Below are 20,627 nucleotides of genomic sequence, written 5' to 3' on the forward strand. Positions count from 1 at the left end.
CAGTTAGCTACATTATAATGAATACTTAAAAACAAATTCCTGACAAGAGAAGAAGCAGATGGCGCTGAGGGAGAGCAATTTACAAGTGATGAACAGTCTCTTCCATTTCTGACAAAGAACACTTTGCCTGGCAGCGAGGCACTGAACCCTACCGATTCTGTCCTTGAGAGTTTCCTCCTTAATTAAGAACATTCTTCTGTAATACATGTCCCATTCTCTTTGTTTTCCCCAATGTGTCTCTGAATATATGTTACAGCTAGACTTATCAGGTGTGATCCATCAGAAAGGGTGAGGCAGGAGCCTCCTAAAAGCCCATTTCCAGGTCAGTCATGAAATTAGCCCTTTAGCTCAGCCTTAGAGTTGTGGAAAGTCCCAAGTCAAAGCTTCAGCAGAAACCACCGTGATAAATAGATAGATGTTTTAGTTATTACACTGAGAGGAGTTTATTAACCACAACAGATTACAAACTTCCAGTAACAGTGAAAACTGATGTATGTGGGATGATTTTGATACCTTCAAAAACTGAAGTCTGTGAACCCCAATACACTGGTATGTGTCCTGGGGCATGCCTCTGAACTGGGAGAAGCCATCTCTCATTTAGTTGTCTGATCAATAAATCCTTCACTGTATTAAGATTTAAACCATTAAGTCAACTTCCTACTGCAACCACATTTAATTCCCATGTTGCCAAGACGATTTTGTGCCACAGAAATAATGCAACTGCTGTTAGGATCAGTATCCCAAAAAACACTGGGAAAGGCAGAAAATGTCATAGAAGAGGGAAATAGGAGAGAGAAGGTTTGTATTTTAAAACAGGGAATTTTCTTTAATGCTGAGTAGACACAGACTTATTTTTTTTCCAAGTCAGTATTTCCATGGCTGATTAATGAATCTCAGTACCTAGGATAATGAGAAGTAATTTTCAGAGATGTCAAAATCAAAACAATTCAGAAAGTATCTCACTGATCAGCTAACAGTTGAAGCATCAGCAAATTAGTTGTTATGTCTAAACATTTTATCTAGTCTGAATTTACTCAGTACCTTCTAACAGACTTGAACTCGTATTTTCTAACAAATGAGCTGTCATAGCAACCCTAACACTGGTTCTGTAATAATGTTCCCTTTCTATAGACACTCCATAAGCATGTAAACTTTACTTGTAGGGAAAAACAAACAAACAAACAAGAAGCTTGTAATATATGTGAATATATTTGTACTTTCCCCTTCGTTTCTTACCAATTCCTAACACACATGCTCTGACATTCATGGTTCACATTTTTCATGCTGTTATTCTCCGCTTTTATTTGGCTTGGGTTTGTTTTTAATGAGGTGAACTTTGCACAGCCCAACTCTAGCTCCTAGAAAATCTGTGTCTTAAATGACCTGATTTAGTGATTTTTGTATGGTGGGGGAAAAAAAAAGAAAATAATAATAATAAAAAACCCCCACAACACAAACCCGAGGCCTACATAATAACCACGCAGCGGTACTTGGAAACAGATGTTTAACCCCCTTTAAACTAATGAGGACAGGAATATGGAACAGATAGGTCAGGAAACCTTCTGTCTAGATTTTGAATTTGGAGTTATGGAAGGAGTGCAGAAAGGACTGGTGCTTCCACATAAGGGGAGGGAAGGAGGATGGCAATTCCCCGAAGATGAAAATTTCCACTGCTGTACTAGCTTCAAAGCACTTCTGCTTCACAGGCCTGCTCATGCCGGTGTCAGTCCTACTCCCTGAACTCACACAAGTATCCCACAGAGAGCAGGCCAGATCCTCTGTATGAGCTGCCCTAGCTCTATTCGAATCAGTCTATTTACAGAAGTTCAGGACTTGGCCCTGTATCTCCTTTGCATTTAGCAGATGTGAAAAGACCCTAAATCCCCTTTTTTCAAGACATAAGATACACCAATGATTTAAGATCAGCTGCTGTGAAAACCCCAACTTCTGACAGAAATCTGACTAAACATAGATTTTTCTTTTTTTAACCAACTTTGCCCATCAGTGTGTTCTTCAAATATAAACTGTCTTCTGCTGCTAGTTTGAAGATAGATAAGGTTTTTCAGACCACCACCTCTCTGCCCAGTCTTGCTCTCATCAAAGTCACTGGGAGCTTTGCTGTGATTTCAGGGAGAGGATGAACAAGACCCTTGTAGTCATGATTTGGCAGTCACACTGGAAAAATGCATTAGTGATGGCTTTCTATAGGAAAGATGCAGCAGGTTTTCTCTCTAGCTTAAGCTTCTTTTAAAAAAATCATTTTTTATATGATCTTAATCAGTCTGCACCCTTGCAGTACAGGACCAAAAAAGATCTTCTACTGTATAAGATTTTGGGAGCCACAGTCACTACATGCAGAGGAAACTGGGTTTAGTGGGGCCCTAGTTCCCCTGGGGACTACCATAATATAAATTATTAATAATAAAAATAAACATTGGCTAGCTTGAACTTCTCTTCATTCCCTTAGAGCTTATTTTTGTGACAGAATTAGCTAAATAAAGCCTACTTGAAAGAATGCTTAATTGCAAACTATCCAAACAAAACAAAATGGAACTAATTGGTTCCTAAATATTAAACATTCAAAAGGAGATGGCTTTGGAAACAGCTGAAAGACCAGTGTATATTAGGATGCACATGGTGAATTGAGCAGTTAAGCAAAATGCAATCTGAGCTGGACTCCATTTGCTTTTAAGACAGATATTCAAGTTTTGTCAGTCTGGTTCTGCCTAGAAGGCATTATTTCAAGCCTAAACAGAATTACAGATGAATTCTTCTGAAAATAAAGAATCAGAAGAGTCAAACTTTTGTACTGACTTCTGGACATGGTTTGTCCAGGGAAGACTACAAAATTTACAATGATCACTACTCCATGGAGTGCCCCTTAAAACTATTTCAGCCTAAAAAAGATAGCTTACTGTTTCAAGTGCGTTTTCTAAAGCAGTTATTTTCCTGGAAGCTGGGCAGGGAGAGGTCACACAAACAGCTCTGACAACACATCTCTGAAGAGAGTGGAGATGCCTCCCATCAGAACAAACGATGGCAGATTTGCCTTGGCCTTTATAAACTTTCTTTCTTCAGCCTTCTGGTTGTGTTACTGCTCTTTAATTCAAATATTTCACAGTCAGCAAATAGAAAGAATCCAGTTGGACGTGTGAAAACTCCCTTTCCATATTCATTAGAAGTTAATACACTTGGCACACTTAAATCACAAGTAATTCTCACAAGACAAGAAAATGATCTCTCTGATGTGACTGAAATTTGTAAGCAAGAAAAATACTTTTTTGCATTAAAAAGGAGTAAGAATTAGATGAGTTATAACCAAAATCATACATTAAAAATAATATTAACAATTTATTAGTAGCAGAAAACCTTTTCTTTGGAGGACCACTATGTGCTGTGACATAAAATCAGACTAGTGGTAAGCGACTGAAAGCACTCTGCCTGATCAGCCACATGTTTACTTCCCCACTTATCAATAACTGACATTAACAAGACTTCTGTCAGAGATAACAAATTCCTGGAAACATCAGGCTCTTCTGCATCACCCAGCTCAAGCACAAGAGAGCTACTCACTGGAGCAAAAAAGGCAGACATAACTGGAAGTGCTAAGCAGTAGTTGCTCACAGTAGGACCAGTTGAGATCAAACCATTTCAACATTTAGGCCAAGAGTGAATTTAATGTTAAGGTCGCTTGAAATGTTATGAATATCATCAACAAACACGGCCAGAGTCACTCATGAAAATACATTTCAGTTTTGCACACAAAAAAATCAGCCAGCTCTCTGTCTCAAACTTCCTCAGAGACTATGAACCCAGTTGTTTGTTCCCTGAGGACTCAAAGCTTTTACTGCAGCTAGCAGTCACATCTGGTTAGTGTTTCATATTTTTCATCATCACAAGAAGTTTTTCTTAGAACTCAGACTGGTTTACTCAGCAGCTGTGTGTAAGTACAACAACAAAACTCCAACAGGAGAGATAACTGAGGTCTTCTGCCAGTTTGTTTCCACCTCTCTCCACAGAAGACACAGGCAATCCTGGCAAAATGAATATTCTTATGTGAGTATTTTGCCAGCACTGCTAAATCTTCATGGATTTCATTTTTTTTAACATTCCTCTTAGTACTCACAGCTGTGCCAGAAGCTTTTTAACACAGATCTGTCCAGTTACACTGGAAAGCTTTGTTAGTTCAATTCATCTCCTATAGCTTTGAAAGGTATTAGTAGTCTGTAGATAACGTAAACAAATCATTCAATGTTAAAACCATCTGTGTGTCTGTACTACCAGCACCTCGCTGCTATCAGATTACTGGTGTTGGTTACTACAAAAGGTCTTCTAGAATGAATGGAGCAACTTGGTGAACCTGTGATTTCTATCAGTGTAGTTAAATATATCCATCAGACTTAAACCAACCAATACTAACACATGCACAAGTTTATGGTGTGCTATAACTGCTTCTATACTTGCATCTTTTGCTAATTCAACCATGCTGGTAAAGGAAACCATTTTTTCAGTCCTTACTCAGTTGAGCTGAGGGTAGGAATCTGTAATACAGACAGGGACAGCAGCAGCAGAAAGGAGCTGGTTACTTGGGTCTTTTTAGATACAAAGACTTTGCCAGTGCAGATGTATTGCTATAAAGCATCAGGGAAAAGAATAAATTATATTCGCAGACAACACTGCCATGTCAATACAGCTGCAGAAGCATTTAATGCCATATGTCTATATCATTAAAAGACCCTCAAACTGCAACTATTATAGCAATACATTTAAGTGCAGAATGAAGGTTAGTATGGCTAACCTTCAGTACACAAGTACAGTCCAATTCCAGTTCTTAGTTGATAAAAAAATCTGTGGGTAAGTCCTTCAAGCCTCATGAAACAAGATTTTTGTGATGTAAATTGACTTAGTCTGTGTTACCCAGACTCTATTACTTACCTATGAGCCAGTTATAATTGAGACCACTCTTGCAGAGTAGGATTGTGCCACTTGACAAAACTGGGTCATCTGTAAGGAAGTTCTCTTAGCTCCCTTTCAGCATGTAAGGAGTGAACTGTAACACTAACATGCATGCTGACTCAAGAGTGTGAAGAGCTCTTACCCAAGGCCAATGAGCAAAAGACTCAAGGTATTAATCAGTTCACTGTACATACTGATCCTTAGTTCCTCAGCTTCTACTGTCAGAACAGAATGTGGACAAACAGCCATCTTCAGAATGTGGTATGTAAAGAAATGACAGATTTGCATCAAGATCTAGTTATTAGAGCTTCAGCAGAGTCTAACACAAAATTGGATGGCCAGATGCAGAGTCCATACTCAAACCACTGTTGCTTCACTGATAATTTAAATAGTCCTGGTAATGGATGAGATCACCAGGAAAGACCTTTAAATTTCAGGACAACACATAGGCAAAACAGTTAAATATCAGAGTGCTGTGATGAGTCCAGTGATTTCAAAGGCACTATATGTGTACTGATCTGCCCTTTTGGCATCAGACAGGCACAATTTGTGAAAGACACAGTCATCGTGCATCTTGCCAGATGAGCCTGAGATGATGGCAGCAGTGTCCAGAATGCTGAGAGGTGCTATGAGCACAACAGTGATAATGCCTTCCATTAAGGAGGAACCATGCCTGGCTGGAGAGGCAGAAGATAGAACAGCATGTCCCTGTGATGTGCTGTGTCCCCTGGCAGTTTTCCCACAGTTGCAATATGACCCTCCAACCATCAGTGCATGGATCATTGATCTTATGAACTCACATTTGTGATCCTCTACAGAGAAGACATGGAGAATGTACAGCCTGGAGAACTTGCTGGCAGAAAATCACTCTTGGGTGATCTTCAAAATTCAGAAATGGCCATTCAAATACAAAATATACATGCTGACAAGTGATTCCAACAATATACTAATTCAGATTCAGAATTAAATCCAGATCCTGACACAGTAATGGCAGACAGTGCATTCAGTGTTATAATAGAAAAATGGTGGTTTGCTCCATGTGACTTGGCTTACTCAGGAGAGATATTTTACAATAAACTACAGTTTTACCATATTGTAAAGATAATCTGACAATTACAGGTCAAAGTATACTTGCTTATTGCTTTAAATTAAACTAAAAGCAGTTAAATTCATACACATGCAAGAGGCAGATTCATCAGGTATTAACTGCTGCTCTGGAGGAAAGATGCTAGGCTGGGCAGACACAGAAATTCTGTCTGGAGATCTTAGCAGAAGATGCAATATATACTCTCATCCAAGCCTTCTCCTGCAGAGCATATACTCTTTAAGCTTGTGTTTTGATTCCTGAGTAACCCAAGCTCAAGCAATTTTGAGATACTTTGCACCACTGCTTATTTGTTTTGCACTTCTGCTGTTTGTTTGCAGACAGCTGGGATGCCTGCACTGATTTTTCTAAGGTTATTTAAATTCTTTATTTGTTAACAAATTATGTTGGTTGCACAAGACATTGGCATGTGAACACTTCAGAAAAAGGGAGGGGCACAACTCAGCCTCAGTGGAATTAGAAACAAGACCAAATGACTTCAGTAGAGTTACACAAAGGATAGCTCTATTGTTTCAGTGGGAGTTGTGGTTAACTGAAGTAGTACTTCCTATCAGCTTTCTACATGCAAGACTCTTCAAAGATGACATTACCTTCAAGATCACTGCATAGGCTTCCATTTCAGACAACAGATAGCAAAAGCCCAGCGACAGATTTTCATAAAGTCTGGGCATCTACTATCATGCTAAAAGCATGAAAAAAGGCACACAGTGATGTGCAGTTGTAGATAGATCTGTACAACAATAACACTAAAGATGTGATGCTGCTGATGGAATGAAACTGATGCATATTTAGACAGGACCCATCCATTTTAACTGCTGTTTTGTTTTGTCTTCCATTGTAAAAACCAGGTAATTAAGCTCCTACAAAGTAGTTGTCAACTTTCTGTAGAGATCAACTACTAGCTACATTTTTCACACATAGTTACCCAGCACCCACACTTCAGCACAATAACTCATCACATGCATTTGGAGCATCTCTGTGTGTCAAAGCTTTCTGAAAACCCTGGCCTACTATTTAAACTTCACTGATCTCACCAAACAAAATCTTTCCTTATAATATGGAGAAAACTTCTAAACTCTTTTGGTAAAATTTCAATTGCATAACATAAAAGTGGCAGAAATTCAGCACAGAGGTAAGCTGAAGGTTACTCAGATTACATTTGGTCTGCACTAGTAGAAATAGAAACCTATGCTAACACTAAAGCAGTAAACATTAAGATTTTAAAGCACACTGAGGTCTTTAAACAGCCTCCCTGCTTATCTATTGAACCCCAGTACTGGAGAATGAGTTTTCCCTCTTCAAGCCTGTGCCAATTTGAATAATAAAGCAGAGGTTATGTAAGTGCAGAGAATTATGGAAAAAATGTAAGTGGAAAGCACACATTTTTAAAATGCACTTGAAAAACTCAAATGTAGCTGAACTGACATTATTCAGACTTTCCAGTCTTATTCAATACTGGATGGAAACCAAGCACATGAAATTTCAGGCCCAAAGGACATTTTAAAGAAATTATAAGCACCTATGTATTTCCAGTTTGCAATGTCTGTCTGGGAAAGCTCTACTGCCTAAAGAAAAACCAACCTATCCTCTTGTGGGGTCAGGCAAAAGGGATGTGAACTAATTAAGGGGATGCTTGGATCAGCTTGCCAACACAAGGGCTGATTCCACCCCAAAGAGCACCCAAACCAGAAATCTGGATGCAAATATCTGTGGTCTTCAAGCGAAATACGGATGCAGATTCAGATACAAATTTTACAGTGAAGTTCATTTCTAACCTGTGCAGACAAAAGCTCTAGGCCCAGCTCTGCATTCCTTCCACACCCAGAACTGGAGTTCTGCCTGAATAAGGAATGCAAGAGAGAAATTAATTTCTTATCTCTGTGGCAGATCGTGTTTGGGGATGTACATGCCTCTGAACCTGCCAAAACTCAGATGTGTGACATGGCACGCAGGCTAGTTCCAAACCTGAGGAAGGGGTTGGTCTCTTCTCTCTAGCAACCAGCACCAGAACAAGGGGACACAGCCTCAAGCTGTGCCAGGGGAAGTTTAGTCTCGAGGTGAGGAGAAAGTTCTTCACAGAGAGAGTCATTTTTCATTGGAATGTGCTGCCCAGGGAGGTGGTGGAGTCACCATCCCTGGAGGTATTCAGGAGGGGATTGGACATGGCACTTGGTGCCATGGTCTAGTCATGAGGTCTGTGGTGACAGGTTGGACTTGATCTTTGAGGTCTCTTCCAACCTTGGTGACACTGTGATACTGTGATACTGTGATTTCCACAAATTGCTCCTGTAGAACACTTAAACCAAGGTAAAACTATTTCCATAAGCATAAGTAACTGCTCTTAACACTACTATACCTAGGTATCTTCCAATACTTCTGTGACAAACAATGTTCATCAATGGAAAAGTGAGTATCTCAGGTTTGTATAAAAAAATGAGTAACAAAGGGAATAAATGATATATTTCCAAACTGAAGGCACTTAAAAGCATGGATGCATGGGGAAAAAGAATCACAGAGGGAAAATACCAAACAAATTATAAAAGAAGGCCTCTCATCATAAGAATTTATGTCCACTATCCTCCAAAATCACAGGGTTCCATAATGGATACTGATGCATATGGTCAACTTTTTCCATCACTCCAAAGGGACATGAACTTCACCTTGGCTTTTGACAAGATAAAATGAAGTTATGCTTCCTTCAGCTTCCCAGGCAGTAGTATTTCAAAATCTGCAGACCTTTCAAATGCATGAATGGCAGAGAACTGTGGAAAAGAAATCTTTCTTGTGGATGTGTGGATTTTGGCCTTTTTTTTTTAAATTTTCCCAATTTGTTTCAGTCAAGCTTAAACAAGGAAGGCTTAGCAATGTTAGCTGCAGGTGCTGCAGTTTATGATATGTCTATGATAAAATTGTAATCCTAGTGCAGACACAACTCCATCAGTGGTTTTTGTTAGTTTAAATTAATTTGATCAAAAATCAGCATGAATGGTAGAAGAGAAATCTCTTTTTGCAAATAGAATATAGAATGGAATGGAATGGAATGGAATGGAATGGAATGGAATGGAATGGAATGGAATGGAATGGAATAGAATAGAATAGAATAGACCAGACCAGACCAGGTCGGAAGAGACCTTTGAGATCATCATGTCCAACCTATCATCCAACACCATCTAATCAACTAAACATGGCACCAAACACCCCATCAAGTCTCTTCCTAAACACCTCCAGTGATGGTGACTCCACCACCTCCCCGGGCAGCCCATTTCAATGGGCAATCACTCTCTCTATGAAGAATTTCTTCCTAACATCCACTCTAAACCTCCCCTGGTGCAGCTTGAGACTGTGTCCTCTTGTTCTGGTGCTGGTTGCCTGGGAGAACACTACATGTATTCCCATTTTGACAGTTCCTGAAAAAATTATTACATGTGCCAACCTGTTCTGCTGTAGCTGTGGCCTGCCTGGATGTTTTTCTTGTTGGTCTGCCCCAAACAGTATGCAAAACTCTAGGATAAAGGTGCTTTTCTTGGTCAATAATTAAAAGGATATATTAAGGTAATTCATGTTGCATTTTGTTCAGACAAATATTTTCATAACAGTCGAGAAAAGGATATGTTGAATAGAGTATCCTGTGGCAACTATTCTGAGAAAAAGAAATGCTAGCTAAAATCAAGGGCTTTGGCTGCTTTAGGGCTTCCTAGGCAAGATTAAATCAAAATATTTCCTATATACATTCCCTCTTTTCATCAGCATGTCCATTTTAGTAAGTAAGAATATGCTACTAATTCTCAGCATCAAAATCTGGAATAATTTTATGTAGTCAAATGTTTCCTTACTTTCACAGAAACAACTATTACTGGAAATTTTTTCCAAAGCATGTTGCAAGTGGAGCTAAGTAAATCAGCTAGCATACTGCACTCTCTTCAAGGAAAAAGTTTCTAAAAATGAGTCAGGATTTAATAAAAGCTGTCTCTGAGGTACGTAACTCTTGCTCATAATAGAACATTTCTCAATTTTCAACCTTGTATAGAGAATTTTAAAACACTAACAGATGTATGAAACAAAAAAGCAAAATTCTCCCCTATTCTCTGCTGTGTACACATATAACACACAAAGAAGCCAATGAGAGGCTCTAAAACATTTTCCACTAGAAAGGCAATTTGCTCATAATTCCTTCTCCCTTTAAATTGTTTCTGTGGCAACACATCTGGTGCTGTAATTCCGGGCCAGAACATTAACTACCCCAAAAGAAGTAGGTTATGTTGTTATTCTGGTCTGCAAGAATGTGAAGCAGAGAGACATCTGCACATACATGTAACCAGAAAACCCTTCTCACCTTCATAGCTGCACAGAATATTAGCTACTGATGTTTAGGCACAGCCTAAGTGTGTTTCTACAAAGGTCAGAGAAAACTCTTGTGGTGAGCACACATTCTATGAACCAGCTTGTTTTTAAACAATATGAGAAGTGCTTTGGTACCACTGCTTCTGGTGTATGAAATGAGTGAGGAAAGCATTCAGCTAATGCTATATTTCATTCCCTAGTCATAAATATAACTCTTCCTACATAATGGAGAAAGATTGATACTGATTTCTATCATCTCCCCAGTACTATGTAAACATTACTGTGTTATCACCAGAGATATGTCAAGAGCATAAGGCCAAAATATCTGAAGTGTCTGCTAAATTCAGATGCCCTTGGTATCAGTTAGCCACACTGAAACTTGCAGCCCATGCCTCTTTGAGCTCTTGAGGACCAATAGATTTTACTGACCTCACCTAAACTGTAGATTATTGATGCTTAACATAAGTCTTGGGCATCCCAGCATTCTCAGAATTTGTGGTCTGAGCAATTTAGTTGTAGAGAAAGGAAAGAAAAACAAGAATAAAAGTTTACAGCCTCAATTCAGTCTGCTAAGTCAACAAGTGAATAGTTATCTTAATCACTAATAATCCTGACAAGTCAGTCTGAAATCTTAATGTCACACTGCATGACTATACTCCAATGAAAGCTATTATGGGCATTTTACTGCACAACCGAGACTGACACCTCAAGATACAAAGTCTACTGTGGGCCTGAGCTCTTGATCTAAGGGCCAGAGCAAGCTGCAAGGGCTACTACGTTCACTAAACTCATCCTGGAGAAGCAAAAGTTTAAAAAATAATGAAAATGGATGTTTGCCACTCCATCTAGGAGAGCAGGGATGAATTAATGGAAAGAACACTTCTGAGGAGTCACAAAGTATCAGTGACACAGTAACTTTTCCAATAATAATTGCATTTTAGGTTGCCTATGAAACAAATTTCATTATTTAATATGAAACAGCTAAATTCAAATCTATCTCAGCTACATATAAATCAGTTTCCTAACTACTCTTAACAGTATTTTCTGTATCAGTGACAAAGAAAACAAGATAGTCTTGGTCTTCTGATCCTCTAAATTGAAGATGATTGAATGCATTGATTGGATGAAAACCAAGGTGTTGGGTTTTTCCCCCCCTAAAAACTGAATAAAATGTATGGTCTTCAGGCATTTTGTCTTTGGAGACAGACTGGTTTAAAGCAACCTGTGCTCAGGGAGAATGAACTGGCAACAGAAATGGAAAAGTTGAAAAAAGTGGATAAAACCTGGTATTTCATAAATATGTATGTCCCATTTGTACTTCTGCAGGCACAATCTTATGATCAGAATTAAACCCAGGACCCTGAGTACTTGTAGACTTTAAAGGCCAGCTGATGTGCTTTGCAAGACTTGCTGCCTGTATAATTTTGGATGGTCACCAGCCAATCACCTTCCAAAATCCAGTTCTGGCCAGTTGCAGCCTGGATAACTCAGCTCTGTCTGTTCCCTTTTTCTCAGCCTTTTGGCTAAGATTGTGTATATTTTACTAATATTAAACCTACCATTCTACATAAAATATCCCCTTCACTTCCAGTCTAGCCTTTCTATTTATTTCATCCAAATGGCAAAATTACAAACCTTCTGAGACAGTTCTCACTCCCTTGCTTTGTCTTGTATAACTTTCTGTAAACAGAACCTCCATTTAGTCCTGGTGCACTGCAACTCCACATTATCACTCCCCAAACCTCTGAGAAAGAAACACATTGAAATCATAACATTCCCCTCCCTACAGACCGAGTTTCTTTTCCCTCTCCAGCCATAGTGGCTCTATTCCACTTCTCAGGTTCTTTACGAGGATATTGCAAAGGAGTATTTGTAAAGGAGGTAGCTGTAGAAGGGAATAAAGTGATATTGGTGGATCTGATATTACAGGATTTCAACTCTCTGCCTGGATTGCTCCTAAGGAACCCAGGGCTACAGTGAACATTGCAGAGGAACTGCGCGGCTGCTCTTTGTCTTGACAGAAGGAAATCATCTCATCTTTATACTGCCCCTTAAGGAATACCATTACATAACTCACTGTTTGGCCTATATTTCACTGTCCCTGGCTCCATGCTGTTAACAAAAACATCACTGCTTCACAGCAGTTACTGACTGACTCAAGAATCAAGCTCTAGACAGGGACACAGGACCAGTCGTTTCAGGGAAGCCCTTTAATTCCTCTAAACAGTATCCAGACTCTAACCAGAGGAAGGTTGTACCTGGCTGCTTGCTCACTACCATATCATATGTGTTGTGTCTTACACAAATTTCTCTCTAGACCTAGGGCATAAAGTAGGCTTGGCCATCCCATTTTGGCAGGTTTTGTGCAGCTTTTCCTGAACAACTACATGTGGTGCTTATGTCATCCACTCTGCAGAATTCAGAGCAGCAGCACGAAAGTGATCAACTGCATGAGAAATTAATATAGCAGAGAAGTTTCTAGTAGGCATGTTCCTTCAGACACCTGATGTATCTCCCCATTCAACCTGAAATGCTCTCTCAGATACATTTTGCTTTGTTTACTAACCTTACAAATTATCTTCCTCTGTTGTTTTGGTTTGTGTTTTCCTTTGTTTTGGGTTTTTGAGGTTTTGGTGGTGGTGGTTTTTAATTAAGGCCTTTCTGTAAAGAATGTGCAATGCCCCTCATTAATAGGTGTAGCCCCCATTTTACAGCTGTGAAAACACAGGTAGAGACGGATTAAATCTTGATCCCAACAAAGGAAATGACTGAATCAGGAGTTTTGAGTACTGGTGCTGTACTCTGACTCTGGTTCAATACTCAAGAAATGGCTCAAGAGCTATGTAACCTTATTTTTCAAACTCCTTCAAGTTTCTTTAGTTGATGAACAAATCTATTTCCATATGGTCCAACTTATTTAAAACACTTTTTAAAAGGGGAAATTAAACTCTGTCTGAAGCAAAACATAACTGGGCTGTGAACCAAAACCTCAATTCGTATTTATGAGCAAATAAAATGTAATCTCTCCACAGACAGAAAAAGTTAACTAAAACACAACCAGTCCTTACCATGACACCTCCAAAACTCAAACCCTACAGGATGGCATAAAGCCTGTCCTGCTCCTTTTACTTTGCCACCTGTTCCAGCCAGGCGTTCACCTCCCAGAGGGTTCCTGGGTGTTTCCTGGTGTGGACATGTTTACCCCTGGATAAAAAGCTACCGCACCTCTTTGCGTCAGCATCCTCCCAAGCCTGTTGCTTACAGATGCCCGCAGCCTCCTAAGGAGCCTACCCCCTACTGGTGAACAGTCTGTCCGTAGATGACAAGCCCCCCTCTATAGGTGACCTGCCCCCTCTATAACTGACATGCTCCCCTCCACAGGTGACAAATCCCCCCATAGGTGGCATGCCCTCCCTATAGGTGACTTGTCCCCTTTCCCAGTGCCCCGCAGCTCTCACCTCCACAGGAGGTGCCGGTGCCTCCCCGCTGCCCAGCGCGTCTCGGACACTGTGTCTCAACCAGGTGCCCGATGCGGCGTTACGGACGCGCCCCCGTCCCGTAGCTCCCGCCGCCGGGCAGGGCGGGGGTCGTGGCTCGCGCTCCGCCGGCGCCGCTCTTGTGCCGCGTCTCCCGTCCCGGAGCCGGGGCCAACACCCCGGCTGCCCCCGGGCGTCCCCGGCGGGATCGGCTTCGCGGTCGTCCGCGGCCAGGTTCTTCCTACCTGCCCTCTCTGCGACGGGAGGTGCAGTACGGCTCCGCACCGCTCCCGCGGCGTCTGTCGGCGGCTCGGAGCGGCCGGGGCCGCCGGGAGGGCCCCGATTAGCCACCGCTTATCGCCGCTGCCTGTCACCCAGCTGGGCTCCGCTTCCAGGAACCCGCAGCTCCAGAGCGCTTGTTTGCTGCTGGATGCCGATCGCCCGGTCCCGCTCGCTGCCTCCCTCCCTCCCTCCGACCCCCCTCATCCTGGCAGGGGGGCTGGGAAAGTGCAGCGCAGCTCCAGCACATGCCGAGCCTGCGGTCACGGCCCGGACCCTCTGCTATTCATCACGGAGCATCCCAAGCGCCCCCTCGCTTACTCCAGCCGGTTTACTCCGGGCCCCACCGCGCCGCAGGGCAATGACAAACCGGCTACACACACAGGGACACCCGCCCTTGACCCCCGTTTATTCCTCTGTTTTCCGGCCCCCCTAACTCTTACCCTTCACTTCTTCTCAGGCACTTTCTTCCGTGCTCTGACTCCCTCCCTTCCCATCTTTCCCATCCAGCGCTCACCACTCCTCTCTCCTTACGCCTCGCTCTCTACATCCCTTTTAAACCTTCCTCCTCTTACAACTCTCAGTCTTTCCCTCATCATCATCTTTCTTTTACTTATTGCCTCCTCCCATCCTACCCTCCCATAGGATCTCTATTAATGAAGAGGTGTAATTTGCTGTCTTGGATCCTATGTTAACCAAAGACTGCCCCAGGCCCTTTCTGCTGCACACACTACTGACCTCCTTGTTGCTTCTTCAGGCAGGTACTGTTCCTGGAGAACAAGCTCCCTTCTGCGAGCTTTCCAGACACCTTGTAGATAATCCTACCAAAAAGATGTGAAAATGTGTTTAGAAAGCAGGCAGTCCCTTACCTCACCATAGGAACCCACACAATCAACCTTTTCGTTTGAACAATGCCTTGCCGGGCCTTTTGTAAACACCAATGCACTGCTGTGTTCCTGCCCTGGGCAGAGCACTGTGGGTTACGTGTCTCATCCCTCTTTCACCTTTCCCTGTTTGTCAGCACCATTTCCCCATAAGGTTAGCATCTGACCGACTGACAGCACAGGGAGACAGACACTCCCCATGAGGAAAATGAGCTGACTGTACAGAATTTGGACATGGTTTTACAATAACTTTATTACTAATAGTGTTTGCCCCTCTCTTGACCATACTCAGCAACATCTAGGACACATACTAGACTCTTCCATCACATTTCAGGAGGATAAATCACCAACTGACCCCTTGAACAGAGATTCCATACACTAACCTGTTAGAGCAGAGTTACTGTCTTCTTTTGCAGTACTTTGTGAAGCCGATTAGGATTTGTATTTTTCTGTGTGGATGCTTAAAGGAAAGTCTTGAAAGAGGCAAGGGAAGATCTCTTGCACAGCTGAATATGTTTTTAAGAAGATGCATGAGGGAACTGACACACATGAAAGGGAGAGAAGTAAGATACAAAAACAGATGGGTTGATGGAGCCGGCTGAGCATACTACTCAAGCACTTTAGGGGATATATATATATATATATATATAGGAAAGAAGAGTGCTGAGATGCAAGTAAAAGTGTTTTTCATGGTGGATCTGCAAGCCAGTTGGGGTTTGAAGTGCCTTAAGAGACAATGGTGATACACCATGGAAAAGAACAAAGCTCACAGCTGGAGCACCAAGCAAGACAAAGTAAGAAGATGCAAACACTTGGAATTGTGTAGTTAATTACAGGATCTCATAACAGCAACACTACTAACTGGCCTCTTGATTTGTCTGGTATCTAGGGGCTTATGATCAATAACATTGTCTGCTTGAAGAATTGCCCCTGGCAAGCACAACTGCAGCTATTCAAGATGCAGCCAGCTATATGTCCTGCCTCTCTGCTCAGGTTTGCCAGTATTAGAAGAGAGTCAGCAAAGCTGGATGTTTCCTTCAGCCTCAGCCCATGAGTGTGAACAGTATCAGACCAACTCATGCAGCACAGGACTACACTAAAACAGTCTGTGAACTGCAGCAGTTTCAGTACAGGCTCAGGTCTCTGCGTGCCAGCTCCACAGCAGGATGGAGCACACAGAGGCTATGTTAAAAGCAGCTTAACTGGCTTTGCAGGAGGCCATTTGACGGAACACCAAATCTCTGTAGGAGCCCTACACAACCAGTTGACCAAAGAAACCTTCACTGTTACTGTCATTTCCTCCTAAACATAAGACTTTTAATAAATTTCACAGACCAGACCCTCAGCTAATGCGAATGACCAAGGTTCCATCGCTCCCACTGCAGATGCCCCTATTTACTTCAGCTGAGGATTGGCCTTACGCAGTTTATTTTTTGTGATCTTCAATTGCTGTGTCTTCATCTGGTGTGTTTATGTGGCTGGTCCTTGGTTTTCATTATTTTTAACTGCCTTTCAGATTATTTTGCTCTATGGTTTTTGTTCACATTCTCTTTCTCCATGAAATTCTAATAAAACACTTGGCTACAATTTTCCCAAATTGAATACTGATGTTTAGTGCAGCTAATTACGTAGCAGGGTTCAAAGCCAGTTCTATAATGTAACAATTTACATATTCTTGAAAACAATGGACACAAACTTACAAATTATTGTTACAAACTAGTTTCACATTCTTCTGGAATTTCCTTTAAAAATACATATGTTTAGTATTCGCACACACATGAGAAGCAGTAAATGCTCCATTGCTGGCACCAGGGCAATTTTTACAATGAAACAAAACAAAACACCAAAAAACACCCAAAACCAGACTCTGATGTCTCTCAGACCCAAAGGGACATTAAAAAAAAAATAAAAATGCTAGTGTGCTTCTTCCAGGGATCTCAAAGCACATTGCAAAAGTACTGCCCAAATTCAGCCACTCAATATCTACCAAGTAGTATATCAATGATATACAAAGATGGTCTTACAATGAAATATTCAGGATGGTTACAACAACATTACACACTTAGTGTTTCGGCCTCACCAGTGTTTTGGCATGATATGACTAATGACAGTTTCATTGTTTAAGTACTGAAGTAAGTAATTTTTGTTCCTGTTCTAAAAGAAGTGAACAACAGACAGCAAAGTCTGTGAGCAGGCCAGGCTTCTCACAAAGATCCAGATTAGACTGACTTTTCGAGAGGCTGCTATAAACCATAACTCTGTTTACAACAGTAATAGCTAATAACTCCAAAGTTAGGTCTAGTACTATGATCCTCTACACCAGGCTGACTGGGAGCAACCAATCCTCCTTCTTACCGCTCTTAATGCAAGCAATATGTATGCAAACGCTTGCCTGTGTCTCCACCCCACCCTTTTTAATTTTGTATACTTTTAATTTTAGAATACTACTTAAATGTTAACAAATACAAAGTAATCTGCATAGAAGTAGTTCATCTGCCAAACTATCAATATATCGAGCAGGCACTTTCATTGTTATAACACAACAAACTTCAGACCGTGTTATAACAAACCATCCCTACATCAAGAGCGTTTGCTCGGGGTTTCTGAGGGTGTGTTATAGTGAGATTAAGCTGTAATTACACACAGCCAGAATTCTAAGCACATGATTATTTTTGTTTCTTTGTGCATCTCTCCGCATTGGAATTCATAGTTCATGGTATTATCACTCAGGAGGAAAACTAAGAGATGAGCCAACAGAAGCAAAAAGTATCTTCTAAAAGCTGGACACAACTGGGACGGTGGCTGAACTCACGGATTCAGCATTTCCAAATGTGACATAGATGGAAAAAATGAATTGCTTTTCTATTCCCTTTAGCTTGTGCTTTTCCACTGTGTTTAGTGCTGGACCTCTCGCTACAAAGGCATTGAGATGCTGGAGCATGTCCAGAAAAAGGCAACACGGCCGGTGAGGGGTCTTGAACACAAGTCCTGTGAGGAGCAGATGAGGGAGCTGGGGTTGTTCAGCCTGGAGAAGAGGCTGAGGGAAGACCTCATGGCTCTCTACAAATACCTGAAAGGAGGTTGTAGTGAGATGGAGGCCTCTTCTTTCAGGACACAAGTGACAGGACAAGAGGAAATGGACTTAAGCTGCACCAGGGGAGGTTTAGATTACATATGGGGTACAATTTCTTCACCAAAAGGGTCATGGGGCACTGAAATTGGCTGCCCAGGGAGGTGGTGGAGTCACCATCCCTGAAGATGTTTAAAAGATGTCTGCATGAAGAGCTTAGGGATATTGTTTCAGCATTGTGTACAGGGACACGTTAGGTTATGTCTGGGCTCAAAGACTTTAAGGTCTTTTCCAACCAGGCAATGCTGTGATTCTAGTTTTACTTATCACCACTGCATCAGCACTGCTTGGTTAATGATCAGTGATGTTCTGCTACTTTAGTGTATAAACCTCTGCCTATTCAAACTCTGTAGTTTGACTTACGTGCACATGGGTAACAACTCCGATGAGAAAAAGCCTAAATTAATGTGAATTGTCTACACAGAATAAAAGTTTTTTTATCTTCCTATCAAAGTTTTTGTTAACTATTTAACACTTCCCCAAGACGCTGCAATCTCCACCTCGCCATTTCAACGCGAACGGGCATGGAGAACCTTACACACGAATCACAAACACAGGCAGGGCTGCCTATGGTCACTACCCGGGTCGATGTGGAGCAGACGCAGCCGGTACAGTTATCCCCGCCGAACCCGTGCTCGCCGCGCCCCCGGTACAGTCCCGGTGCCCAGCGCGGGGGGCTGTGAGAGCGCGCTCAGCGTGAGTGGACGGCGAACAGCGCCCCCTGCGGGCAGCAGTTGCCCCAGCGCGGGTGAGCGGCCCGGGGTGACCTGGGCGTCAGCCAGCCCCGGCTCCAGCCCCGGCTCCCGCCCCGCCACAAGCACCGAGTTACCGCCGAGAACCGGTGCTACTGCTGCGGCTGGAAGCAGCTATCCTCTGCGAAACCGATTCCTTTTCTCACAGACAGGCAGGTCACAGAACCGCAGCGTGTCCTGCTTTCACCTCCCTCCCATCCCAGCCTGGCCGGGCGGCAGGGCCGGCCGGGGGGGGACACATTTGTTTGTGGCAGTTCCAAAGAAGGCAGGCAGAGAAGAGCAGGCGAGCCCAGGAAAAGGGTTAAGTTAAACACAAGGTTTCTGCCACAGCACCTGCGGAAGTATGGGGCAGGAGGGACCTGCTTACAAGTGTGGCAGACAAAGTCGCTCTGAGTGATGCCAAAACAACACGCTGGCAAGCGTTCAGGCATCACACCCTGGAGGAGAAGGGGACATACAACCAATACGGCCCAACCGAGCCGTAAAGTAAGGTCCTGTGTAACAGGAGCCGCGTGTTTATAAAAGATTAAACTGTTTTAGACCACAGTAGCTTGTTCTCTTCAAGGCTCAAACGTTATCATTGTTTGATAGGAAATTACCTTTAACAACGACAAAGCCTAATAATTTGCTTTATAAGCATAATGTATGCAGCTATAAATAATTTTAAGATCTATCAGCTACTGTTCTGTATAAAAAACGATCCTTTGTAGGAAAAGGTACAAGTACTCATTATTCAGTATTACTCCAGCTTCCAGCCACTGGCACAGGGCATTGTTTCACTCACAGATAGAGATAACGTGCCTCCCAGACAAGCTTAAAAGCAAAGTCTTTATTTCAAAAGGTTTATCAGGTGAAGCTTTTTATCTAATTCTCTAAGAATATACCAAAATTTAAATTCTAATCTGTACCAGGTGAAGCCGTGGAGCAATTACTCCTTTGATCTCTCATAATTTTTCAGGGTCTAGAATAGGAATACTCAGCAAGTACTGGAAAGATAAACATGTAATGTTCACACATTACTTGGAGGAAAGAAACACTGAAGTGTTATCTATTGACCTATACACTCCAAGCATCAGCATGGTTTCTTTAGAACACTTTAGCCAAAGAGATAAATCATTAAACTCTACACAGGTGTGTAAGCGAGATGTCAGCTGTGACTAGTAGAACCATGTTTAAATAAAGAAGGATTTCAAGTAATCCAGAGTCATTGAACAGCAATAGATAACTAAATGAATGGGAAGAAAAGACTTTAAAAGCATTCAAGTTAGCAACCTCTGAGAGTACGAATGATTCGTTAATATTAACTTGCGACTTGTTAGGCAAAGAGTTTTCAAAAAGCTTCAGCAGTTTATCATGACTAAAGCCCCTAACCAAGAAAAAATTACAGAAATACTCTACAGCCCATCCACTGCTAGGACAAATGGCATGCCTTCTAAAAAGAACTTACAACACATCCTCCATTGAGGATCTAATGTTAAAGCAAGCTGAAAGTCCAGAGAAAGCCAAAGTTACAGCAGAGGTGAGAAAAACTGAAATAATTCACCAGATTCTCTTATCTAATAAAGTAGTTTTGTAATGGCACCTTCTGGATATTTCCTCAGCCTACCAAGCACATCAGTCCCAGGAGTCCAATCCAGGGCTGGCTTTCTGAGATCTCCATGTATGTTACACTCCCAATTCTGCAGTGTGACAGCTTTGGTATCC

The 20,627-nt window shown here is 41.9% G+C and overlaps 1 protein-coding gene across 1 annotated transcript in view; it reads right to left on the reverse strand.

Moving 5' to 3' along the window:
- The window catches only part of RIPOR3 (RIPOR family member 3), a 52,331-nt gene extending 38,129 nt beyond the window's left edge, over positions 1–14,202 (reverse strand). Inside the window, exon 1 of the mRNA XM_054173621.1 lies at positions 13,861–14,202. The gene's annotated coding sequence lies outside the window, so the exon portion shown is untranslated. The remainder of the gene's footprint in view (positions 1–13,860) is intronic.
- Positions 14,203–20,627: the final 6,425 nt, after the last annotated feature.

Source organism: Dryobates pubescens, chromosome 26 (assembly GCF_014839835.1).
Source record: "Dryobates pubescens isolate bDryPub1 chromosome 26, bDryPub1.pri, whole genome shotgun sequence".
Taxonomy (NCBI): domain Eukaryota; kingdom Metazoa; phylum Chordata; class Aves; order Piciformes; family Picidae; genus Dryobates; species Dryobates pubescens.